This window comes from Oxyura jamaicensis, chromosome 5, assembly GCF_011077185.1.
Source record: "Oxyura jamaicensis isolate SHBP4307 breed ruddy duck chromosome 5, BPBGC_Ojam_1.0, whole genome shotgun sequence".
In the NCBI taxonomy this organism is placed as follows: domain Eukaryota; kingdom Metazoa; phylum Chordata; class Aves; order Anseriformes; family Anatidae; genus Oxyura; species Oxyura jamaicensis.
This window is the reverse complement of record NC_048897.1, coordinates 63,457,784-63,484,029: the sequence shown is the minus strand read 5'-3', so window position 1 is coordinate 63,484,029 and position 26,246 is coordinate 63,457,784. Positions and strand designations below refer to the sequence as shown.

The window sequence follows — 26,246 nt, the reverse complement described above, 5'->3', positions numbered from 1 at the left end:
TATATCTCAAACTGGAGACAGGATTTTTCTTCCTTTCGTGACTCGGGAAGGCATACTGCTGCTATCTGATGCTAGGAACTGTTGTGTGGTATCAGGGAGGTGGACACAGTCTCAGTGGCTCCCAGCCAAGCTCCAAACCGTGCTTGCCAAGGCCAGCGTTTTTCCCTAGGAGTGGAGCAGTGTGACTACAGGATGTGGATGTGCACCTTACAGCAGCGTGGAGCTCACTATTGCCACTGCACACCTATTTTTTTTTTTTCCAATAAATGGATTTGGACAGGCACACCGGCCAGGGCTGACATACTGGCACAGACTTCTGACTTCACCTGAGTAATCAGTTCGAGGGAGATTTGGCAGCACTGGCTACAGGCAGCCAAGCCCATGGGAGAACAGCAGCTGCACAACACTGATACACTTCTCCATGCAGTGCTTCAGTCCATGAACAACCTTCTTCGTGGCCTGCAGTACTGAGCACGCACTGGTATATGCAGCCCTTCCTGGTAGGGGCTTCGCAGCATACAGATCATCAGCCAAAGCCTCCCGGCCGCTAGGGCAAGGTCAGAACCCCTGGTTCTGCCCCTGCAGTCCAATAGCCAGAGGGAAGTGCAGAGCAGCCAGGACTGTACCCTCAGGGCAGCAGTGGCAGCTCCCCCCTGACAGGGAGGTGACAGGACACTGTATGCAGCCCCTGCTCCGCAGCAAAACATGCAGGAGCCTCGCTAAGTCCCCTCTGTAGTGCTGGAGCCTGGCCAGGCTCGCAGCCTTCAAACACGAGATCGCTATGGGTCCCGCTTTATTTTTCTTCACTTTACAAAACAGTACCTCATTATTGCAGAATGATGCCAGTGCTTAATTAGTGCTATGTGTTAATCACTCTGCCTGAAGAGTTTCTCTCTCTTTCATGACTAAAGGAAGCCAGCCCAGCTTCCCGTTATCCAGCTACCAGCATCGGCTCCAAAAAGGCACCGTCTTTGGCCGAAGTCAACCACAGCCATCACACAGATACGTAACGGCTGATAGGTAACTGTAGATATCCTTTCTTTTATGGGGTTAATACTTGCCCTTGGGGATAATTGTGCAGGACTTTAGATGAGAGATTTCCATAAAAGGCAGTAAGAGTCACCCAGCTAAAACCACACATAACTCAAGCTAGTTTACCCCTTTGCATTATTTAAATGTCTTCCTTTAATGTGAATGCATCAATTTAAAGGCACAGTGCAGCCAGTGCTCCAGGCGGGCAGCTCTTCTCTTGCAACCAAATGTGTCTCCTCAAAACTTAAATTTGCATGCATTTCTAAAATGCATCTATATGTAGGTATCCTGTTGGAAAACCAAGGTATAAATCCGTATTTCCCTTTGCTGTCAGCAAACCTGCAGTGCCAGATTTACCACACCACTTTAACTGGCACCAGCCTGGCAGGACACGCGCAACAGGTAGGGGATGTTGCCCTCTCTCTGAACCAGATGTGTGTACTGAAATCCAACATACTGGCATTTTGAACCACTGGCAATTCTCCCAACACCTGATGAGCACCTGGCCACCTTGTGAAGAGGACCCAGAGACAGAAGAGAAACAAGCAGCCACTCCAGCCTCCCACTCTGCCTCCCCATCCCCACAGTGCAGACCCTGGATCCTGCCCTCCTTGCAAGAGCTTCTGCTAGATCAAAGGCTTACCCAGGTACACACAGCTTGACAGAGACCGAGTCATATTACTCATGTCTTTTCCAAACACTTATAGCTTGGCCTTCCATTTTAAGAGGACAATACATTTTTTCGAGGTTCCTTTTGGTCCCTTCTAGGGTACAGTTACCAGAAAGAATACCAGCAAGGTTCAAGTTATAGCAATTAATGAAGTTTAACTACATTTAACTACACACTATTAGGTTGGGAGCCTTTTTTTGAAACAACTTTGATTTTAACATTTAAAAAAATGCAAACCATAATAAGAGTGAGGTATAAATAGTTTCATTTGATCATCTGTGCCATTCTCCAGCTACATGTGTGAACTTGTTTCTTGGTCAAGAAGAATTTTTGTGGGTAGAAAAAAGTAACTCTACCATCCATTCAATCGCTGAATATCTTTTTTAATAAAGCACACAGGTTTACAAAGCACAGTCAAGTTACCTAGTAGTGAAAGTTATGTCTCATAATCAATAATTTTGTTGGCCATTACACACCATCTGGTGACATAGCTGAATATAATCTGATTTTTGTCTTTTAAAAACATCACCTAGCTATGTCATACAGTGCATGCAATATGATAAATTACTTATTTAAATAGGGTGCTTCTGTGTAGTTTACAAATCCATGGTCACTCTCAGTTAACCTGAAAACAGTTTTAGGCAGGGTGTTTTGTTTGTTAGTCCCTAGTTGAGGTTTCTATCTATTTACAGTTATACCTAAAATAGTACAAGTGGCTAACATCTATCCAACTTTTAAGAACCTGTTCTTGGAATTCAAAGTGTGGCATCTAAATTAGAACAAATATGACAAAGCACTTTCATATTCCAAAAGCAATGATGTCTTTTTGCTCTATCTTTATAAGAAAGGACCTGACATAATTTAGTTAGAGACTACGTGTTCAGTGTGATGCAGGATTTCTCAAGTATTTCAAGCAGATTCTGGGAGCCTACCCATGAAGAGCTCCTTGCAAGACAGTGGTCCATCAATATATCTGCAGGTTTGCTGCAGATTTGCTTTTGTCACTTTATTTTCAGTCTCCAAAAGTAATCAAAACAGTTAGTGGGTTGCCAAAAGTTGCAACCTCACAAAATAAAAGAAATAAATAAAAAGAGTAAGAATCAATCATTCTGGGCAAAAGAAAGCTCTTACACAATTAACCTGGGGAATGGAAATAGGGCATTTACTGTTGCTCAAGTTCTTTGCCAAACTATTTCCGTGGCCCTAATGTCCTCCAAAGCCAAACCTTCAAACAATAATTTCACCCCCTTTTGATGCACAAGACACACCCAAAACATTTTCAAGAGAGGTGGAAAGAAGTAAAAGAATATGTTTGTGATTTGCAGTCAGGTTATTCCGGGAAGATTACATATTTCTAAGAGACTATAATGTACATGCATATCTGTACTTCTGATATAATCACATGATCATGTGTTCAAATCTAGATAGCTATTTTTCCATTCAGATTTTTATTGCTTTCTTTTCCCTTAATATTTAACCATTTTCAGGATATATATATATATATGTATATTTCAGAATATATATAATATGTATTAAGCTTAAGAGAAGACTTATCACCTAACTCTTCAAGATCATTTCAAAACAGTTCAATTTTTCTTGTATGCCAGCCTTAAAACAGTCTCATAGATTACTGTGTACTTTTGCACTGGCAGGTTTCATTCCCACCAGAGTGTCTAGACAAGCTAAAGCACATCCCTACAGTAATTTCCTTTATTGATACACCTGCCTCTCTCACCAGAAGTTTCAATGATCTCAGGCCTTGTTTGGTGAGGGGAGGCAGTAGTACTCTGATCAAAGACAACTCCCCATGAAGCTTCCTGATGCTGAATGCCAGACAATGCACCACAGGGAGGCATAGGACATTTCACAAACCTGGTGAGTGCAGAGATGGTGCATGAGCCCAGGTGCAAGGTCACAGGTGTCCCTGCTGCTGCTGCTCTCTCACATGCACCTATGAAGCCCTAAAGGCACCAGACCTCATCCCCAAAGTGTAGAAGGTTTGTCTCATTTCTTCTGACCTCTACATGTGATTGTCCTACTCTTCCTCACTTCTGACCAGGCTGTCCATCTCCCTGTGTCTATCAGGTATGCTATCAGGTATGCTCTGCTACTTAGAAGGGATTTGAATATGGCACCTGATTATCTGGCAAGCATTTTCTTCAATGAAGACATGCTATGAACTAGGCAATCATACTTTCAACTGTGCTGCCTGCCAGAGAAAAGCACACAAACTTCCAATAGCAAAGAAATTAGGTCATTTTGGTCAACTGCCAAAATCAGCACATTTCCTCTTTTGGTTCTGGATGCTGCACCTACACATTCCACGATGTCCAACAAGTTGTGAGTGATGCAGTCTCTCAGAAGAGGAAAAAAATTAAACCAATTAAGGTTATTTAAAATAAAAGGGGGGAAGGGGGAGGGGGGGGTGGCGGGCTTAAGGATGGGAAACAGAAGAAAAAAAAATTCATGAAGCATCCTGATGTCCCATGACCTCTTCCTGAAGATTTAACTGGAGTCCAGTGTAACATTTCTTAAAAAGCATCAATACCTTCTCTTGATATTGCAGAAATGTAAAACCTTGACAAATTTAAAAGACCCACATGAAGGATGCAGCCTTTGGTTAGAAGGCTGCACTCAAATCGAGCAGATCATGTTTGAACTCTGGTCTTCCAGAAGTCCCTAGAGTGTTTGAGCAAGACTCTTAAACCTCCCTTGCTTAAGACCCTATCTTCTGTCCGTCTTGTCTATTTAAAAAGTTTACCTAAGCTGGGAATATGTCTTTATATCAGAGAAGAGTCTGGAACACTGGATTTTGGATGCTCATTTGCGCCTCTTAATGCTAATGTGGCACAAACAGAAATGACAGTAGTAGTAGTAGTAATAATAATAATAGTAATTATCTCCTAGTCTTTATTTTCAAGTTAACATCTGCCAAAAGTGTTAGGAAAAGTTTCTCATTGTGGCAACAACTATATTTATGTGTGTAATTTACAAGCAACTCATCTGAATGATTTGAATTTTTTAATAAGATTATTTTCTCATTTTCTATTAAGAAGCCGTCTTAGATACTGACTCACATTCAGCCTTGGAGGGAAAAGTGCCAAGCATTTGTTTTCCTTATGTCTCCAGTAGTTATTTGACTCTTACATTAAGCTCAACAAAGCCAAAACTGAATAGGAACAAACTTTATTTAATTATTAAACACATTTCAAACTTCACTGTGATTAAAAAAAATAAATAAATCATGTGGGATAGTGGTAATGTGCCAGGGAAATCTAAAACAAAAACAAAACAACAACAAAAAAAAACTGTAATCTTTCCTTCTGCCTTTCTCAAAAGGAGGGTAGGTAAGCTCAAATCTATTGAGACAGAGTGAGTTTCACTTCAGGTTTGCTACAAGAAAGCTACCAGGGCATCATGCCAAGCCTCCCACTTTTGAGATAAATATGACTTTCTTTCAGGGCAGTTTTATGAGTGGCACAGCACTAGTCTCATATACTATGGCAATTCAACTGCAGATTTTACTCCACAGCAGCTGCCACTGCTTTGTTATAAACAACAGTTCACTCTGAAGCCCTCTTAAAAAGTTTACAAAAGGGACACTGTATGTATCTGACATCTGCTGCAGTGGTGCGGTTACGCAGATGGCCTTTGACTCTCACCGTCTGCACAATACAGAGCCAAACCCGGTTCTACAGAAAGGGTTAGCCCTTAAATTTGCCTGTTCTTTTCCTGATGACACTCCCCTTGTCCATTTGACAATCAGAGCCAAAGAGCCAGCTTACTTTCCTTGGGAGGGTCAGATTGGCAGATGAACTATACAGTGAAGAGAGGAAACACGTTAAGTATGAAAACATTCTCCTAAGCTCTCACAGGAAAAGGATGTAGCTAACAATAAAAGAGAATACCACATTTCTCTGCCAAACATTATCATACAAGATTATGCATTCCCAAATATTACATTTATACCAGTTAAATATTGGCAATACTACATATACAGGAGGTATATTCTGAAATACTCCTCCTCTATTCCTCATGTTATGTCAGCTCCGAAGGTTTCTTTCTGAGGTTAGCATTAGCTAGCTGTGTCACCACCTCACTTGACTCAGGATACTCCAGGTGTGCTGGGACTTACAAGGTGAACCACTTCACCACTGTCTGACAAGTCTTATGACTGATCCACCAGGGAACATCTCCAAGAGCCACTCAGGCAAGGCTGTCAGACTTCTTGCAAGCAAGCTGCATTCACCAGATCCTCATCCGTAGTATTGACAGCCTGGCCTCCTGCCAGGCACAAACACTGTTTGCTGCACAGTTGGAAGACTAATTACTTAAGGTTTGTCGTTCCTCCTCTGGGCTTGTTCCCTGCACTTCTTCAATTCTGCAAAACTGGTACAGTAAAACCAACAAGCTGATAAAAGTATGCTGTGGGCATGGATTTAAACTCCTTGTCTTTGGCTCTGCAGCCATATTATTTGTGGTTTCACTGAAAAACTTCAGCTCTGACCATTCTGGCCAACTTCCCTGGTTTTCTGTACCTTTCCAAGGAGCAATCAGAAGAAGCTTTTTGATGGCCCATCCCTGGTCCAAACACTATTCCCAGAAATGCACCAGCCAGCAGAGACTGACTGAACTTCCCCACTTTGTACACCTGCAGACACGTCTGCCAAACTGCAGGATAGGCACCACAGGAGATTCTTCCTCTACACAGGCTGCTGGAAGACATTCATATGCAGCCCTCAGTTTACATTCACCATCTTATCATTGGAGCAAATGCTCAGGTCAATACCTGTACTTAATTTTAGAAATGCACAAGGGGAAAGAACTGCTGCTGGCAAGTCATTCTCAAAAAGGGATCCAGGGGGCCCTGTAAAGTGCTTTATTCTCACGGATGGGGAAGTACTACACACAATGGAAGTCTATTAAAACTTCATCTTAAAACATGCTCAGAGATTCTTTGTCCTAAATTATGTATATGTTTGTTTTGCTTGTTTGATGACTGTTAATGTAGTGGGAAACCATCTAAATCACTTACTACACATCTAAGTAAGGATTTCTTAACTGTTATTTAAATTAGAAAAGAAAGGAAAAAGGCAAGTCCTCAGAAGAATATTTCAAAAAGCTGTGATCATTCTGTGAGGAGCCTTAAATACTGACTTGGTATTTCCTCTGGTCCTGGGATACACCAGTTTCAGCATGTTACTTCAGAGGACAAACAGCTTTTCTGCAAGGACTGAGATCTATGCATCAGTTTCACTGCTTAAAAATGGTTCTTTACATATATTTTCATAATAAAAGCACTTTATAACTATTACCCAATTATTGCTGACAGCATTAAGTAACAAGGTATTATTACTCCAATTTTACAAAACAGAACAAATCCTGAAATATGAAATACTTACTGCGTTTGCATAGGCTTTCTCATATTAATTAATTATGAGACTTAATTACACTCAATCTCACCACTCCAAGCCAATTACAGAAAATTGTGTAAACCTAAGTAGGGAAATCTCTATCTCAGAGACAATCATTTATACTGACAGCATACCACATAGGTATATAAAGAGGACTTCACAAACATTAACTTACACATCCAGTGCAATGGAATGGATTTTTCTCTGATTTTTCCCTAACTGCTCCAACATTACTAAATCTGAGAAAGGAATGAATCTCCCAGTTTCTCCTCTCAACTCTGCCCTATAAACCAAATGACAACCTCTGCCCCTTGATTTGTACCCTAATCACGTGATTACCTTTCTTCCCAGAATCAGTAAAACAAAACAAAAAACCAGGCATGTTAAAAACACCCAATTAGAAGAGCTCTAATCCAACGATTTAAAATATGGGTTGGTAAGAATTGGCATATACATACATACTGCAAAATATTTTTAATGATTTTATTTGGAATTTACAGTAATTTTATGAACTTCAGTCCACAAGGGGAACGGTAAACCATCTTTAAAAGTCTTTGTTCCACAGAAGCATTTACGAACACTTTCACATCTTATGTTGAAATGTTAATTCATGATTTCCCACAGCATATACCCGCAGGGAATCACAACACATTTCAGTGCCTTCAACAGTAATAGCATTCCATGGGGAACTGTTCTCCTTTTTCCAAGTCATGGTTCTTACAAGAAAAGACTAAGCCAAAACAAACTAGTTTTTTTTTTATATTGACACCAATTCATCCTCCCATAAAATGTTCTCATCTGAAATCAAGGGAGAAACGAGCAATTATCATCTTTGGAATTTTGTCTAAAAATGTCTATGAGTTCAAGTAAATCTACTTGCTTAAAATTGGACACATTGAACTTACAAAAATTAATAATCTGAATCTTCCTTCATTATTTTAATCAGGTTGCCAGTGAGTGGAGGCTGCTCTAAAAGACTCTTTGTGAATAAAGCTATACATGGACATAGAAGAGATTCCATTCATTTGTAACTTTGACTTCTTCAGTGCCAAGATTTCCACTCAGTCTTTACAGCTGTGACATTTTGTGTTCTGTCTGCCCCATTCCAGCAGAATATTTAGTCTGTGCTCCTTGCAATTATGTCTTGTTTGCATCACACCATAAGAAATGTGCTATGAGAGTTTCACACACCTGAGTATACCACACAGCTTATTTTAAACTCTCCAGTTGCAGTGCACTATGTTGCACTGCAGCAGAATTAAACAATAGGATCTAGCAGGCTGCATGCAAAAGACTGCATTGTAAGAAGGGGAAAAATAAACAGTATTTTGGCTGTTTCGTCCAGTTTTCCTAAATATTCTAAGTAGAACAGAAATATGTCAACGAGCCTGAAAATAAAAAATAAAATAAAAAAAAGAGAGAGATTGCAAGTATTGTTAGATCAGATACTTTTTAAATACACATTCTTCCTTATCCAGACAAGCTTTGCCCTCTTCTTTGACAGGTGATAAAGAATACTTCTGTCAGGCCATTAAAGGGTAGCTAAGGAACACTAGAGGCAGAGATGCCTGGGCATTCAGCAGAGCAACTTAGTCAAATCCATGCCTCAATTTCCATAGATAATGACAGCTTTTTCCCCACCCAAGGAAACTCCTACTTTCTCCTATTCAAAGGAGATGCCATTCTCCTCAAATTAGGCACATAGTGTGCGGATGGCCAGGTTCTTCCCCTGGAAGCCTTCACAGGCACACACCTCTCTCCTCTGAATATACATAGAACTAGAAACTTTCTTTGGTGAGACTGGCTTAACAAGCATTAAAAATCTAGAGAGAAATTAAGTATCTAGCCCTCCTCATTTGGACCCCTTCCTCCAAGCTTCATAACAGACACTCCCCTTGAACATGCAGATGATAAATAGCAAGCATGAACCTACATCTATTATAGTATTGTTAAACCAAGTATCAGCACAAATTTGCTGTTAATTACAGAGTCATGTGTTTTCTATTCTTTTAATACTAACCCCCTGAACTTAATTATTATATTTAGTGTCTAGAGCAGCAACACTTCCTATACAGCACCCATCATCAGTCCAGCAATTAACTGCATACCACTAACCTTCATAGAACACCATGGAAATTTTATTACTACAACTCAATTGCATTTCATATAACTCTGCTCCATAACCATGTTGTACTATTAAAAAAGAACACGTGCTTACAAAAGGGATAGTTGAGCCAACTCAACTATTTATAATTTGCAAGAATAAAAAACATTTCATAGGGTTTGCAACATGCACAAAAAAACCTTGCAGCCTTAATACAAAACAAATGTTACTAAGATTCACATTATAGACAAATGTGGAATGGAAAATATTCCCTGAAGTCATAATGGCAGGGTTATGCAGTACGCTATTTAAAAGCTATTTACCAACAATGTCCTTTCCCTTTTAGCCAGAACCCTATGGTAGAAATTCAACTGAAAAAAAGTCAATTAATTGAAATTGTGATTGTACAACTGAGGAATTGGACATGTAACATGAAGCAGCTGCAGGAAAAGACTAGGCACTTCCATTTACTATTCAGTAGCAGAAGAGAGGGTTAGCAGTCACAACCTAGGCCTTCTGCCTTAGAGTTACCTCTTTACAAGTCTGCTACTTTGAGAGGAGTTATGTCCAGCCTTATTCTCTTCACCCATTTTCAGCACTCAGCATGTTTCTCCTACATTCAAGAGTCTCCCCGCTCCTTTCCAAACCAAAAGGTGTACAAAATAAAAAGTTATTGTATGACTATTCTAATTTCAAATTGGCATGCTAATGTAAGTCATGGCACAAAGACTCTCTCCCCAAATTCAAGGGCTGCATCCAGGATGAAATAACTTGTCACACCCAGGATTTCAGTGTTAGCTTCCAAGTTCCCAGACTCCAGTGACCCAGCAACCCCACAGCTGTAAACTTCTGCACTAACACATCTATTTGCACCACCTGCAGACCCAGGGCAGGAAAGGGGCTAGTGCAGCAGGCAGCACAGGCATTTAGGAGGTGTATGTGTGCACTGAGGGGCTCTGGTTCTGGTAGTTTCCACTGTCCTTGTGAGAGAGGGAGTTAGGAGAATCTTATCAAGTAGAGATAGAGTGCTGACGGCATTAAAACTAGGATGCTACTTAGTGTCTTTGCTAACTATGGTGCATTGTGCAAATTAACTAAAGCAAGAATCCTTGGGCCCCTTACCAAGGTCAGTTTCCTAATAAGAGTGTGAGCCTGTCTTAAGAAACTGGTAGAAACTGGTCCTGCGGATGGACAAGAGCCAAGAAGCAACTGAGTCTGCACAGAGACAAGAAGTCAACTAGCAGTGACAAGGAAAAATCATCAATCTTTATCCCCACAACCCCCAGTGACCACCACCAGAATACACTGCGCAAGCGCAGATGGGAGGAGTTTATGGAAATGACTCCTTGGAACTAATTTTAATATGAAGCGGGGACAGGTTATGAATATGTATAGGCACATTGTGAAACCTCATGCACATGTAACTCTTTACTGCATATAACCAAGGCAAATTGCCACATCAGGTGCGCACGACTTTTGTGGGACTACCCCCCATGCTGCCCAGACCTGAATAAACATACCTACTTTACGATCTCATTGATTGTGGAGTCCGTTTTTCACGAGTCACTTGTGCACTGCTCAGCTCTCTTCCAAATTTCTTGCTGGAGCCATTATTAGGCAGCAGGTTGGCAACATGCTCAGCATGCTCACAGGCACTGTGAGGTGAATCATTCATCCTCTAAAGTCAAAAACCAGCGAATGTCTGAAGATAACTACAGAGTAAACTGGAGGCCACCACCATGTAACCTAGCAAGTCAAATGAGTAGGATTTTACACGGATTTTAAAATCACATCTTCCAAACACCTTACTCAATTTTCCACAAGCAATGAAAGCTTTCTATCATGGAAAACTACACAGTTGTACATTTCAGGCAATGCATTTAATTTTGCCAAAGGTAAATTAAATTGGATTTATTGTGTCAGTCCTGTTTCAAACCTTCTTTGGTTAAAGACTTGTAACCTTTACTGCCAATGATAGTAGGATTATCTAATAAATTAAATTCATCAACAATGCTTTGCTTTCAAAAATAGCCAACACATTGAATGAATGATGTCTGAGGCAATCTATAGCTATGTAATAGAAAGCTTTTTTTTTGTGTTGTTGTTTAACAAAGTTCACTAAAAAAATCAGTTACTATCAATTTATTACTGCCTTTTTTAAAAAAATAGTTTCTTCCATTTCGGCAATACAGCAGAAGAAATCTGAAGTGAAACCAGCTTCAATGAAAAAGGTGTCATGCAACTGATTTCAGTTTGCCCCCAATCACAAATTTACTGAGAGCATGAACTAGGGAAGAAATACGTAAAGTGATTCTACATAAAAAGCATGCCCAGTTTAAAATCTCCTTTGCTGTAGAAGCCTGGGTTACAAATCAGATTGGAGAATACACACATTACTGACATTACTAAAAAGTTGTGGGTAAGGCTATGATTTGGAGGCAACAGCCCTGATATTTGAAACCTGATTCAAAATTTCCACGGATTTTGCTGAGACCTTGGCTTGAGTATTCTTTGAGGCCTGATCACAGAATATAAATATATGTATAGCAAGCAATTCCAAGCAGCTATGTACCTTGATGTAAAAAGAAGCTACAAAGCAAACGCAAAGAGGACAGACAAGCCTCCCATCTCCCAGCCAGGAAGGTTTTTATTGCCATTTCTTCAGCACTTTCACTTCTGCCAGAGCTCCCCTCTGCCCACACAGCCCCTCCAGCTGTCTGAAGTGTCTCCTCCAACAGTACTGCTGAGCAGGCAGAGCATGGATTAAACAGCATTAGATGTTCTTCATGTCATTTTGTTTCCAATAATTTAGAAAATTATTTTTCTTGTTGTGGATTTTTTTTTTAAATGTGGTGAGGGAGATGTTAAAGAGAAAACAAAAATCTCAAAGATCAGAATATATCAGAAGCCCAGCAATGTTTAACCCTGTCAATGGTAACTGTCTAACCATGAATACGTACACAAGCACATGCACACAAATTAATATTAAAGTCAGTTCTTTCGGAGGACGCTCACAAAAAAATGAAAGAAAAAAAGAAAAATCACATTCAACAGGAACAGTCGGTTTAATGTAGGATTTAAGCAAGGCTCTTCTTCTATTTGCATAGATAACTTACAGCAACAGCAATTCATAAAATTCTCCCATGAAATGGTGCTATATTTTGTCTAAAGCAACACATTCCTTGCAGATCTCAGTGGCTTTCTCATGATGTTAATAAGATAATCAGTTACATAAGGCTTAGGAATCCATTTAAATTGATTTTAATTAATAGATCAATCACTAGCCACTGATGACTTGGTCTACAGACAGCAAGCAATTCAAAGCCCCAGGCCTCTAATCCCTAACCAAAATCCACATTAGAACAACAGGACATCTCTCTGATCAATAGTAACAGAAAGATGTTCAGTTCATACACGTTTTGTGTATATGAACTTGATAAAAACGTATCTCTGTATCTTATGCACCACAATACCCATGTTCAGGACTGTTCAACTAGGAAAAAACATTAAAACATTTACATCTCTTTACAAGTGAAATAAATGAAAGCAAGCATGACTCTAGCCTGCTTCTTAGTTTTTAAATGCTTATTTCACTTGACTTTTTTTGTTTTTAAACAATCAGTTAACATTAATAGAAAATTGCACAATCACAAATACAAACAATGCTTTTTACACATGCTTTGATCCTGTGAAAATTCACTGCTACTCTCTGCTGCTGAAGTGCTTAAACTGTCCCTTTAAAAAAAATAAAAAAATATTCCTGTCCCAAAAGCAATATGCAGAAGTGGCATGAAGAACACCTTTGTTATTTCGGTAAGTTAATTATTGTAACTATTGTTATTACAGGATGTTAACTGCAATGCAGTAAGTTAAATCTACAATAGGTGGTGTGATGCTGAGCGCTGCAATCCCTAAAGCAGCAGCATCTGGCTCCCCACAGCAGAGAAGACACACCTGAGTGAGACTTCTGTGTACATAAACAGCTGGTGCTCTACCACAGCGTCTGTGAATAAAGCACCACTTTAACTAACTAGAAGGAAGGAAGGAAGAAAAGATGCATGCCTCCCTGGGAGCCTCCTTCCTGAAGGCAAGCATTGAGCCCTCCTTTCAAAGGCCACTCCTTTTTCTTTGAGTGCAACAGAAGGAAGGGAGAACCAAGTCAGTTTGCCTCCAAAGCAGTCTAGCTACCCTGCACTAAGCCCAAGCCACTCTGTTCACATGATGCTCTACAGTGAGCATGCTTGAAGGCACAGATCCCCACTTGCCAGGGACATGACTCTGTAGTGCGCTCCATTGCCTCATAGAGGCTTGTCTCCAGAAACAGACCACCAGGTACTTGGAGTAGTTTAATATCAAAAACTGTCATCTCCACCAACTTCCTGTACCAGAGGAGTTGGTGCTTTGAGAGCTGTAGTTTTGGACCAGTTATCCTATTTACAGTTTTTTTAATGTTACTTGCACGCTGATGGCTCAATAACATCCCATTAAATATTCTTAGAGAAATCATGACTAACCACACTTACAATCAACTAAGCAGTTTGCTTGGATGCTTGCTACAGCACAGAAGGTCTGGCAACCCAGCTCCCTTATGTCAAAACAAGCCCAGTGGCCTCTCCTGGACTTGTAATGGACACTTGTGTCTCTGATGGACACTACAAGCCACTGAGGATCGTATGTGCCAGTACCAAGGGGAAAAATGAGCAGTTGCCATTGGCCATTGGAAAAGTACCCATGAACAGCTGACATAAACTTGCCAACTAGGAGGGAAGGGTCTCTCCCTCTCCCTGGAGTGCAACCTCATCCCCAAACTGAATACAGTCCCTCAAAGGCTTTAGAGCAAGGGATTGACCCTCTCCAGATCTCTCCCATGAGCATGGAGTTGTATAGACAAAGAAAGGAGGTGGAAAATCTCTATTATGGCTATGGGTTTCCTCCTTTTTTCCCCAGCCCAATCCTCCTCAGTAGTGCCTAACACACAACTCAAGAAGCACCACATCAAGTGGCCATCAGCACAGGATCACCAGGATCAGACATTTGGCTCCAACCCTCTGTGAGTGGCCATTAGTTACACTGAGGTTAATCTACCAACTTGCACCAGCTAAGAAAAACTCCAACTGGTAGCTTGCTTTATAAAATCAATTTCACATGCCATCTAATATGAAAAGTGTTGCCTAATGTGCAAAAAACCACTGTGCCCATTTAAATGAAGAGCTCTGTATTTGTTTTTAATCAATGCACTACTTACACAATTTAAGCAACATTGTAAAAACTCGCTTTCTAACACATCATCTAACTAGTTCATTGCTCTCAATACTTGTGTTCCCAGTTTGTGAACAGAAATTTTTTGGAGGAAGAATGAAAAGCATAGTTAAAGAAGATAGGTTTGGCTTTTAGGTGCTAGTTAATTAGAGAGTTAAATTAACCAAATAGTAAGTACAAGATACCAAACTATCTTTCACAGTATTTAAGAAAAACATAAAGGGCTGAATACTTTCCAGATGTAATGCATTAAGATCAACATTGAACCAAACCTGAATCTGGCCGAGTGAGCACAAGAAGGTAAATAGTACATCCTCTTGAACAGATGTCGTAGAGCACAGGCACTCCACATTTAAAGAGACAGGTTCTGCAGTCAGCAATGCTTCACTGACATAGAGACAAGTGTCCTTGATTATGAGGAGGCAAACAGTTTTCACTACAAAAAAAGGAGACTGAAAAACAAATCATGTGTTTTTATTTTACAAGTTCCAAGTTTGGGTTGGGTTTTTTTCAAGCCCGTTTGGAGCACTGAAACAGAATAAAAATAGCTTGTTTCACAAGCATAAAACAAAGTAGCTGCTAAATAAACATTTAAAATGCACTCCTATGTGTTCAGTTTTCATTGTCATTGCTATTCAGGAGCTGGATTATATCACTAAAATAACACCACTTTTTTTTGGTAAACTGATTAGATGGGTATTGTCAAAGAATTGTGCGACAGTGTTCCCTCTATTTCATATTCTGATTATCACTGCTGGAAAATGTATTGCAGCACAGAATGTAATATATGCCAATATATCCTGACATTCAAATCAAGACCACAAATTATAAACAGTTTCAGCAAATTGACTTGAGTGCCTTTGTTCCTCAGACATACATCTTCCTATTGCTTACAAAAGCAGCATATACTAACCACTAACACTGCTATAGCCAGTACTGGGAAAGGAAGTTATTGAAGCCTGGATTTCCTGCTTTCAGTTGTAGCCAAGAACTGTGAGGCTTGTAGTGGTTTCAGGAACTGACTCATCGAATGATTCATGGAGAAGATACTGGTTTTAATATGTTTCTGATCATGAGACTCAAACTTCAAAAACATTGATGCTTAATTTTTATTTTAAAGCTTAAGAAGTACATAAATCAAGTAAACAAATACTGTCATGGGACACACTGGCTAATAATTATAACTGCATTCTATTATATAATCTTTTTTTTAAAAAAAAAAAAAGATGTTAAAATTCCTGGAAATTCATTTCAAGAGAATGTTGACAATGAATTCAACCCACTGACAAAAAAAAACAAGTACTCCTGTTACAATCCTGATACATCTAAACTTTAAGTGGGAGACAGGTGAAATATCAATTGCATTTTTAATTATATCTTTTGGTACATGTGTATCTACTGCTATGTACTCATCAAGGAATCCTAGAGCTGCTATTGTTAATGCACCTGGTTTCTTTAACTATGTAAAAAAAAAAAAAAGCATCATCAGAAGATCAGCTGCTAAGAATGCATTTGGATGTTTGAAACAAGAAAGTTTTGTTTTGGGGTGACTGGAGCTGCAGGGGTCAAGCTTAAAGCAATGACTAACACTGGATCTTAAACACTCAAACACCGGTGTTATTTTCTAATTCAGAATTCACAACAAGCCATTTTTACACATCTAGTTCTTCCAGAGGGAAGCATGCTCTCCAGTGCATCAAAACACTTTTTGCTCACAACACAAATCTCATCAGTATGCTGTAACTTGAACTGCCAGGCTCTTGTGCCTAAAAACATGGCTCGAGATGGAAGCTTAATTCTGCTAAACTCACGTATGGAAAAGTGCTGGTTTACTTTTTAATTTTTGAACTGCAATGTGCAGCTACTCACATGGTATGTACAGTTTGCATGCTGGGGGGGGGGGGGTGAAACATTAGCACTCCTATATTTCATCATGTGCACAACTAGTACAAAAAAAAAAATGCATGTTGCTTGGAAAAAAAAAGAAAAAAGAAGCAAAAAAACAGCTAAAACAGTTGACAAGAAAAGGCCAAAGTGCGCTCAGTGGCTGGCAGTCATTTTATGGCTATAGTCCTACAGCAGATTTACTTAGATGACGTCAGTGGCTCCAATCCAGCTTTTCTTTGGTAGCATTTACCACTTGCCTCTTGAAGCCTCCACTATGCTACAGAGCAGTAGACCATAATCAAAATTCCCTTTGTGGAATAGAGTTTACCTCAGGGCACAGAGGCATTGCTAGCTGAATTGCAGGCTCTTCACCCTGGACTGCATGCCCAGAAATAAATAACCTACAATACTGTACTTTCCTTAATACAGAAGGTCCATTAAAAGCAGCTTGCTACCTAAAAAAGGGTTCTTTAATTTGTTTCCTTAATCTCAGAGGCCAGAATATTAGTTGATTTTCCAAGCAACCAAAACTATGATAATTCTATTATGCTTTGGACTTCTTTGTATTGTTTTTAGAGATTTTAGAAGATCAAGGTCTTTATGGGTCACTGCTTCACCAACAAAAAATATTACTAACATTAAAATCTAAATTGAATTGCTATAGGAAGCTGCTTGTTTAAAATTTTTTATAAATATGCCCCTTCAACTGCTTATCTACAAGTGTAGATATTAGCATACAGTTAATATGCCAAGAAGCAGAGAAAGAAATTACTATGCATAAATAATAGTACATGTAAAGAAAAAAAAAATGCACATTATTTGGAGCTATGGATTTCCAGTCACAAAACAATGACAGGAACCAATGAAAGGCTGGGAAAGCAGAAATCAACAAAAAACTTCACATGCACTTTACTGTAACAAATAGCTGTAGCTTTGTTATGTTTTAATGGCCCCATCAGTCCAAAGATCTCCATACTCAGTAAGTATAGGTGATAACTAGATAATCTAGTGGGCTGAAAATTGCCTCTCACTGTTAAAACATTTAGGAATAACTTACATGGAAGATGTGCAAATGCCTCACAGAAAACCATAAGTCTCAATACCCCTCCTTTCCCTGCCTCTTTGCTTTCTCCCTCACCATCACCACCCCAAACACACTAAAGTGAAAAATCACAGGTCTAATCTGCAATAAGCCAGATGACAAAAAAAATGCTATTATCATCCAACTGTCCCTGTGTATAAGACACACTGTGGACCTGAACTCTAAATCTGAATTTAAGACAGATTTAAAATTTGAGGTGATTCCCAAACCAACTCTAAGTAGACAGATGCTAACACACCCTGTCCCTGCAGAGAAACTACAAATCTCTGTTAACAGCCTGAGATGCCAAGCCACAAGCAGAAAAGCTTTCTTGTTTTTGACAGGTGACCATGGTGGTCAGGCAGGGACATAACCTCTTGCTTTATCACCCATCTGGTTGGCCTCTGGGTGCTGTGCCAGTTCCTGGTAGTTTCAGTGCAATTCACCTATAGCTGGATGGACTTCAGTGTGGCATTAACGAACAACCACAGTTCTGGATTGTCAAATTACTTGCTTCCAAAAGGATGGGAGAAAAATTTTCTTCTCTTTGACCTCCTTTCATTACTAAAAAGTGGTGTCAATAAACAGAGTAAGAAAATGACTGTGAACTTCTTTGAGAGACAGTCTGGCCCTCTTATTGGTCATCAAGGATGCTGGAGATGAAAGTCATTATACAAGCACAAGTAGCTTTTTCTTTCTAATAGCCAGGGTGAGAAAGCAGCCTGGAGACTGGTATGGCCAAACAGACGCAACAGCAAGACCATGTCCATGAGCAACAGCAGGAAGAGGAGCTGTCAAGATGGCTAGCAAAAGGAGGAGAACAAAGCTACCACAACCTGAAAGAAGGCGAGCCTAATCTAGGGATGCTCAAAAGCATACTAACTAATATAACTAACTGCATACCCAAGGAAAGAGGGAAGTCCAGGCAACCAAAGACGGTTGTAGTGCCCTGTAAGGAACAGCAAGATGGAGCCTGTAGGGCACACAAAGAGGAATGTGCAGCAAGGTCAGAGAGCAACGCAGACAGACCCAACCCTAAGGGCATCGCTGTGGCATTGAACAGAAGACTGTATTTATGTTTTGAGATTTTTCTTGTAACAAAATAATTATGGCCAAAGGGAGGGGAGAAGAGGAAAGAAAAAAAAAAAAAAAAAAAAAAGGAACACCCATTCAGTCTGAGTTTTCTAAAAGGCTTTCAGTTGATTGCGGAATAAATAGGAAAAAATAAAAATACAAAAGATTAGCTGGCAACAGATACAGGTATACAATTCTTCTTAAAGGCCAATTTGTTGAAAGAATAAAGTAAAAGTTTGGACATGGAAAATGAAACTGTTTACAGAATTTTGCCTTTTATCTTAAACCGTAAAGCAGCTCTAGGACAAGAAGTGCATATGCATGGTGGTAGATTAAATATGAGTAAGATTTCCTTTGTCATTAATAAATGTCTGTCTCCAAACACTACATATTTTAATTGAGATACAGATAACAGAGGCTTTAAACCATTAAACCTTTTCTTCCAAAGTCTGTTCTGACATTTTCTCCCCTCAAAACCAAAATGTCATTCCTAAATTATAATCTCCCAACAGAAGGACAACTATGTAAAAAAAAACATGCCAGCTAATTGCAAAAATAAGCACTATTGTTCAGAGTACCATGAGGTGAATGAAAGGAAAGGGATTCCACCAAGGGAATAGCTGTGATGTCTATAATGTTAAGGAATAATTTGGCACCAAAAATACCCAAAGCCATACTGGTTGGTGATTCAAACACGAAGCATATCAGAACGCTACTGATAAGCTAAATTAACAGATAGCTTATCTGAAGCATATACTAGCCATATGGTGCCACAACTTCTGTTGCCTGTTGCTGGCATAACAATAGGCTACTGCAGTCTTAGACTGGAAGCACTATTTGACAAACTGTCAACAGCATTTTTTTTTTTTCAGAGCTCTAGGGCAATGGCACACTCGTCTATTTGCATTTTTTTTAAACAGGTGAACAAAGTAAACCAGATGTCAACTTTTAGAAATCGAGCTGTCTAGTTTGGAAGATTTAACAGAGGCCGGCATACTGCTACAGCTCAAATCTAGACAATGAGCTTTTCTAAAACGCTCTGGCCTAGGGGAGTGGCTATTTAAAACACTTGGCTTCTTTTATTTCAGCACTATGGAAGTGAATTCTGCTCTTAAGTGCCAGCTCAAATGAAGTCATTTTGTTTCACTGGGGCTTTCTTTGCATTTTAAAAATGTAGCATGTACTGTAGTAAAAGGAAAAAAAAAGTATGAAAAAAAAATCTGATTCTTTTTCAGCTAGAAGCTGGGTAACATGGGAAAGAAAAAAAACAACAACTGACAATTGGAGAATACACCAAAAAAAAAAAGTGAAAGGATAATTCAAGTGCAAGTTAAGTTATTTTCCCTTCATTTAAAAATAGAAATAAAAATGACTTTTAAAAGCTTTATAAAGAATGAGTATTTACATCCCCCTCAAGCTCCATGAAGACAGTGTGAATACTGACAGATAAGGAAGATTTACAGCAGAGCTTTAATACGTTACAGAAACACAATCGGTTAATACCAAAGGAATCATGAGAATTTTCTTCTTGCTTTATTTTAGAAAAAAAATGAAATCTTGGTTACTTACATAGTATTTGAGGTAAAGTCTTTTCATAATGATACAGTAATGTAATCAATCATTTCAAAATTTGACAAAATACAAACTTCTATCAATGGATATATAGTAGATCTTTCTATGATACTCAATTTTGCAAATGTGTTTTTAGTTGTGTTCTGTAGGAGTGTGAAAGACATAATGAGAAAAAATAGATAGTTCTAATAATCTGTTCTGCTTTGATAGGCAGTTATGGGAACATATTTGTTTTCTGACTTATACCCAGCTAAGTATGTAGCATTTTTAGATTATCTTTTCAAATTGTTCTTGAACATTCTCAGTTAAAAAAAAAACTCCTTTCATGTTAAGTTGAGATTGCACTTGAACTCCTTCCAAAAGCCAGAGCTGTACTGAATTATGATAATTAGAAAGCTGTGCGCATAAAAGGCAGCATAGTCGATGCATTTAAAGAAGTTCATGCCAGAGAATATAAGTTCAATATGTTCTCACATAATTAACATTTCCCATCATTAGCAGCAGTTTTTCAGTTTATGTATCTGTAAAAACAACAGCACTCGTCATTGTTTTAGATTCCCAGTCAATAGCATTTTAATAGTTTTACACATAATCCTAAACTTGCCTTTCTTTCCCCCCTCCCAGCACACTGTGATTTCACATTCTACCTTCTGACCTGCTAGCAAATAAACTTGCCTTTTGTGCTTGTATGCTTCTGCTGCTGCACAGACTGATTCAAAAGTTCGGTGAAGAACTAATACAAGCTACAAATCTAAGAAGGCCATTTGGAAAGGTACAACAGGATGCAGAGGGAGTAATCACACTGTTCGAGTAAACAATTACTAGAAGACAAAGAACAAAAAGTTACAGGTGATACCTTCTACTGGACAGGCGCCAAATTAAAATGGGCTTCCTCTGAGGAACCCAGACACAAACTGGAGACTGGGAAATGGGACTGCAGCCCTGCACCAACCGGGCGAGCATCTACAAACCCTTTACACACTCTGCAGATTTTCATCGCGTTCTTAACACTTGTGCAAAAATTCATCTAACAAATAAGGGCATGTAGCACATGACGGGTGGCTTTCTGAGACATTCATAGACTTCCTGTGCAAAATGCCTCAAATTAGTTGTTCAGAACCAGATTTTGACACTGGCTTGTTACCTCCTTTCTCTTCCCTCCACTCTCTCATTCCTTGTGTTTTAAAAGTAATATAATTCTGTTGGAACTTTACTAACCAGATACAGCATAAAAGTTGCTGAATCCGCATCAACAGAGGGAAGAATTTTGGCTGTACCAGCAGTAAGACAAAACTCACGACAGCATCAGGATTTCACACACACACACACAAAAAAAAAAAAAAAAAAAGAGGTTTGGACTATTAAATTAGAAGAGTCCTAGCTGAATTTTATGTGACAAATCTAAGCAGATTTGGAGTCGGTGCTTCAAAGGATTTAAGTCTGCAACTTTTCACTAGCTTATGTTTTGGAAATGAGTGATCTTTAAAACCAAACACAAAACTATAGAAATATTATTCCATACTTGTTCCACTTGCAAAAATCAAAAGGAGTTTTGTGCAAGAACAGAGAGCAAGATATGGTCATAAAGTGGGAATTTATTGGAGATTTTTCTTCTAAAAATGTGTCTTCAGGGTGGCTTAGAGCCAGTCACCTTTATAATAAATAATGCCATTAATCTGTTCATATATCACAGGATACAATTTAAATTATACAGTACTTGTATAAACTGCCACAAAACCTCTAACAGCAGTTTCTTTCACAGAGATGATTTACCTCTTGTAGGTTCTAAGACTTTCTTGAGACTTTTTTTTTTTTAATTAGTAAATGACTGTAGTTTAGGAATATAAAGCATTCCTACCTGAGGCAAGCACTAATGGCAATGTGCTTCATGGTGACAAAACGGTAATTAAATCTCAAATCCCAGAAATAAATAGCTACTATTTCTCTCATGGCTAAAGCAGGTCACTCTGATGAGGGATGAAGATTTCAAAATCACGTTTAAGGGGCCAAGCTGCACGCTCATTACAGCCAACTTCATATAGAAACACTCTATGAACTCAATGGAATTAACCTGAACCTACAACATATTTTGAAAAAAAAGCAGTCAGCATGCACCTCGTATTTGCACATACTATGAATAAGAGCCCAAAACTGGAATGAGTGATCAACTTTTAACAGAAATTTGCCTGCAAGTTTTAGATAGATCATAAGCAAAGCAGAAAAGAAGTCCCCTTACAAAAATTTGAAAAAGCATGCATATCAAATATAATAGTATTTATAAACAAAGATGCAGAATAGTACCCACGTACTTCTTTGGACACCAAATGTCATACTAAACATGGATATAAAGCATATGCTGTAAATACCTTAGTATTCGATCCAGCACTGTTTATTCATACGAGTCATCCCAGTCACTTTAAACTGAGTAAGGATTGGATCTAGCAAATCTTTTCTTAAATGAAATCACTTCAGAAAGACAAGGTGAGTTTTTAAACCATCAGTATATGGGGAGATAAAATAAATATTAACTTCAAGAAAAAATAATAGATTAAAAAAAAAGTGATATGCATGTGTGTATACACAGTCAGAAACCATGCATTCAAAATGCGATGTTTGAAGATAATCTCACAGATAAACATCCATAACTGTACACAAGATCTTCAGTTTTGGAAAGAATCTTAGGCACCTTCCAATAAAGTCAGATTACTTCTACGAAAATTCTTACAACAGTGTAACCATCATACTATATGGATTGCAAACTGACAACTATGTTATGATACACAACTATATGTTTTTACCTTTTACTTTTTATAAAGTAAAATATGCCAGAATTTCTCTGTAGCTCAAGAAGTCCTTATTACACTAGTGCCTGTACTGTATCTTTAAAGTTTGCTTACAATATTATCTACAAGGTTAGTTTAAAAAGAAGGAAGGAATTCTTTATTCCTCTGCATGTGACTTAACTGAGCTTAACTTTTTCAGGCATGGACAAACAAAGCCTAAAACCCACTTCAGTAATATACAAAACCACTACACCATCCAGCAACAACAACAAAAAAACAATAGTTACAAATTACACTAAACATGTTACACACATGCTCACACGTCTTCACACATAACACACTCATTTCTCAGCTGGAAACTCATGGCAGGTCTAGTTCTTAATTAAGTTTCTGTTGTTCTTTTTTATCTGTTTAAACTCCTTTAAGCAGAGTCTGTCTTTACTAAGACTCATGTCAAATCAAAATTTTTCCTCTGCTTCACTGCTCGCGTACATCGCTCAGCATTAAGAAACTGTACAGAACATAAAACCATAATTCAAATATCAAGAGCTGTTGCTACACACTCTCCTGGGTGCAGAAGCTAATGATATTTACTTCACCAAAGCAGCCTATGTAAAACTGATGCTCAAAATACACCTAACACATGTGTAGCAATAAAGTATTTTCCAAAGGTATTTTTAGATTACTAAGAAGAAAAACTGAAATAAGTCATTTACATCCAAACTTTCTGCTTGGTCAACTGATAAAATCCTGCATTTCTTTGCTGCAGGCTTATCCTAGTGGTACAGAAAACACATCATGACCCAAGAAAAAATCAGTGTAGAGTGAAAAGACACATTTTAGCACCAATATAAAAAATAAATACCTCTCAAAAAAAGTTTGCTTTTAATCAAAAGTATTTCTAAAAGTTGATTTCAAAAAGTCACGAGTTTAAAATATGACCCACTTATAAAACCTTCAGTTTCCTGATTTAAGAACATTCACTGGATTAATCCCTGCCTTTCTATTCCCAAATAAAGTACGTGCACATATATACAGATATACTCACACACAAACATGCAAGCTCCCCTCTGCCCCCTGAGAAGTAATTTAATACACAGGTCTATGTCATTTTTGATAGCACCATCTTACCATCTACAATCTAATATCCCTGTAATGGTATTCCCCAACTATTTATAGCGACAGAATACATCATACATTACAGACACACATTCCCACTCTAGGGTTATACGAAGAATCCTACATAATTTTAAATTAAGTCCTAATGTAATTATAATCACTTTTGTTTTCATATTCAATTGCAGGTAGCACTTTGTTATTTATATGAATTTTCCCATAAGAGGCATTCCCACAGATATTTCCATATTAGATGTGCTGCATAATAACCGAGCATTCGACTAGAGAAAACAGGATTTTAATCATACGGCTCCCAACTTCGCCATTATCTAGTTTAGATATCTCTGGAAAACCGCTAACTAGCAATACCGCGTTTCCAAACTTTACCAGCATTGAGGGAAAGCAAACAGGCTTCTGTTAGACAGGTATACAGCTGTATAGCTACTTTTTTTTTCCCTGAGGCTCTGCCAATTCGGCTTACTTTTCTTATATATATAACGTTTTACATCAGAAAATGCCAGTACAATCTGACATTTCTTGGCCTTTCCCAGATAGTGTTCGACAATGAACAGTTAAAAAATATTGGGAGCCATTTAAGTTCAGGAAATGCAGAGCAGAACTGCTCCCTAACTTTCCAGCACTTCTGGAGGTCACTTTTTGTTTCTCCATATCAAAGGCGGGCACTTGTTTCTAATAAGTTAACAACTCTCCCGAGAAGCATGGGTGGCTGGCATTTCATTGTTTCATAAATATTTTTATACTGTAACACCGTTCAATTTAAAACAGATTTCAAGAGGAGAAAAATCCTGACTAGGATGATGCCTAACTGAGGCAGGAGCACAAACTTTCCTACTTGGTGAGAGGTTTTCTCTCTATCTCTCTCATTTTATTTCTTTTCGTCATTTTTGCTCAGCTGTTTGGAGGGGACTGTTTTATTTAGTTTTTACTACAAAAGCTGCCCTGTCTAACTTTTTCCCTCCCCCTTGGAAGTGTACTTCCTTTGAAACCGCTCCTTCTGCGAACAAAGGCTGCCACCGGCCCTCCGCATCAGCACTATGGACATCTGTAGATTAGATCTCTGTAAAATGCTACGGAAAAAGAAAAAAACCTACGGTTCCTACCGAATGGAAGTTTTCCACGGACAATCTCCTCGGTGGTAGTGTAACTGCGACTTTGTCTTTTTTGGATACAATGTTTCTGCTGACTCCCGAAAATTTTCCACTTGAATGTGCAATTAACCACCAGCAGCAGCAGCAGCTCTGGAGAAGGAGAAGAAGCAGCGAAAAAGGACATTCCTTCCTTCATCTTTCAGCGGGAAACGAGAGGGGGGAGGAAAGCGGAGCCCGGGATACCGCCGGGCGCGGGGCGCAGGCAGGCCGGGCCGCTCGGCAGCGCGCACCGCCAGGGGATGGCTCCGCGGGGCTGCGAGCGGCTCCAGCGAGCCCGGGGCTGCTCCCAACTTCGCGCTTCCCGTGGCAAAAATGTGAAAAACGCCAGGGCTCGGTGCGTGTGCGCCCGGGTGCGTGTGCATGCGGGAGTGCGGGCGGGCGTGAGGAGTGCGCGTGAGTGTGTGCGCGCCAGTGTGTGCGCGCCCGGCCGCAGCGCAGTGACTCAGGCAACTAAGTGCGAGCAGCGGCGGCGAGGGGGAGCGGAGCGGTGCGGGGCGGGCAGCGGCCGCCTGTTGCAGCTCCGGCCGCGGCCCCGCCGCGGCAGGAACTCCGCCGAACAACTTCTCCCCCTGCCACGGCCCCTCGCCCGCCGGCCCCGGCACCTGTGGGGGCGCCGGCCTCTCGGGCCGACCCCTGCTGGGACCGGCCCCCGGCCCCACGCCCCGCCGCACAAAGCGCCGCCGTGCGCGCCCGCGGCCGCCTCTTACCTCCGCGCCGCGGCCCCCCCTCCGCGCACGGCCAGCGCACCACACTCCGACGGCAAACTTCGCCCGCCGCCCCGGCTATTTACGGCCCCGCGCCTATTTTTAATCGGCCGCCCGACTATTTATACCGCGCCGGGAGCTTGCCGCGGGCCGGCGGACGGAGCCCTCGGAGGATGAGTTGCTGCCCGGCCGGCGGCGGGGCGGGCCGGGCTCCCGGCCGGGCTGCGCGGCGCCAGCGATGCGAGGAATGCGCGGAATGAGGGGAGGAATGAAATGAACGCGGGAGCGGGGCGGCCGCGGGGCGGAGCGCGGCCCGCCGCCCCCTGCGGCCGCGGGCGGGCGGACGGGCGGGGTGGCGGGCGGGGCCTCCGCGCCGCGCTG

General features: G+C 40.1%; 1 protein-coding gene across 12 annotated transcripts in view; it reads right to left on the bottom strand.

The window, feature by feature from the left end:
• Positions 1-26,156, bottom strand: part of TEAD1 (TEA domain transcription factor 1) — a 161,219-nt gene extending 135,063 nt beyond the window's left edge. For 5 of the 12 annotated variants that reach the window (XM_035326587.1, XM_035326594.1, XM_035326589.1 and 2 more), the window contains exons 1-2: positions 25,869-26,155; positions 25,114-25,251 (exon numbers count right to left, since the gene is read on the bottom strand). The gene's annotated coding sequence lies outside the window, so the exon portion shown is untranslated. Of the gene's footprint in view, positions 1-25,113; positions 25,252-25,868 lie in introns of all 12 variants that reach the window. The other 7 variants (XM_035326588.1, XM_035326590.1, XM_035326595.1 and 4 more) reach the window with 2 other exon arrangements.
• Between the last annotated feature and the right edge of the window lie 90 nt (positions 26,157-26,246).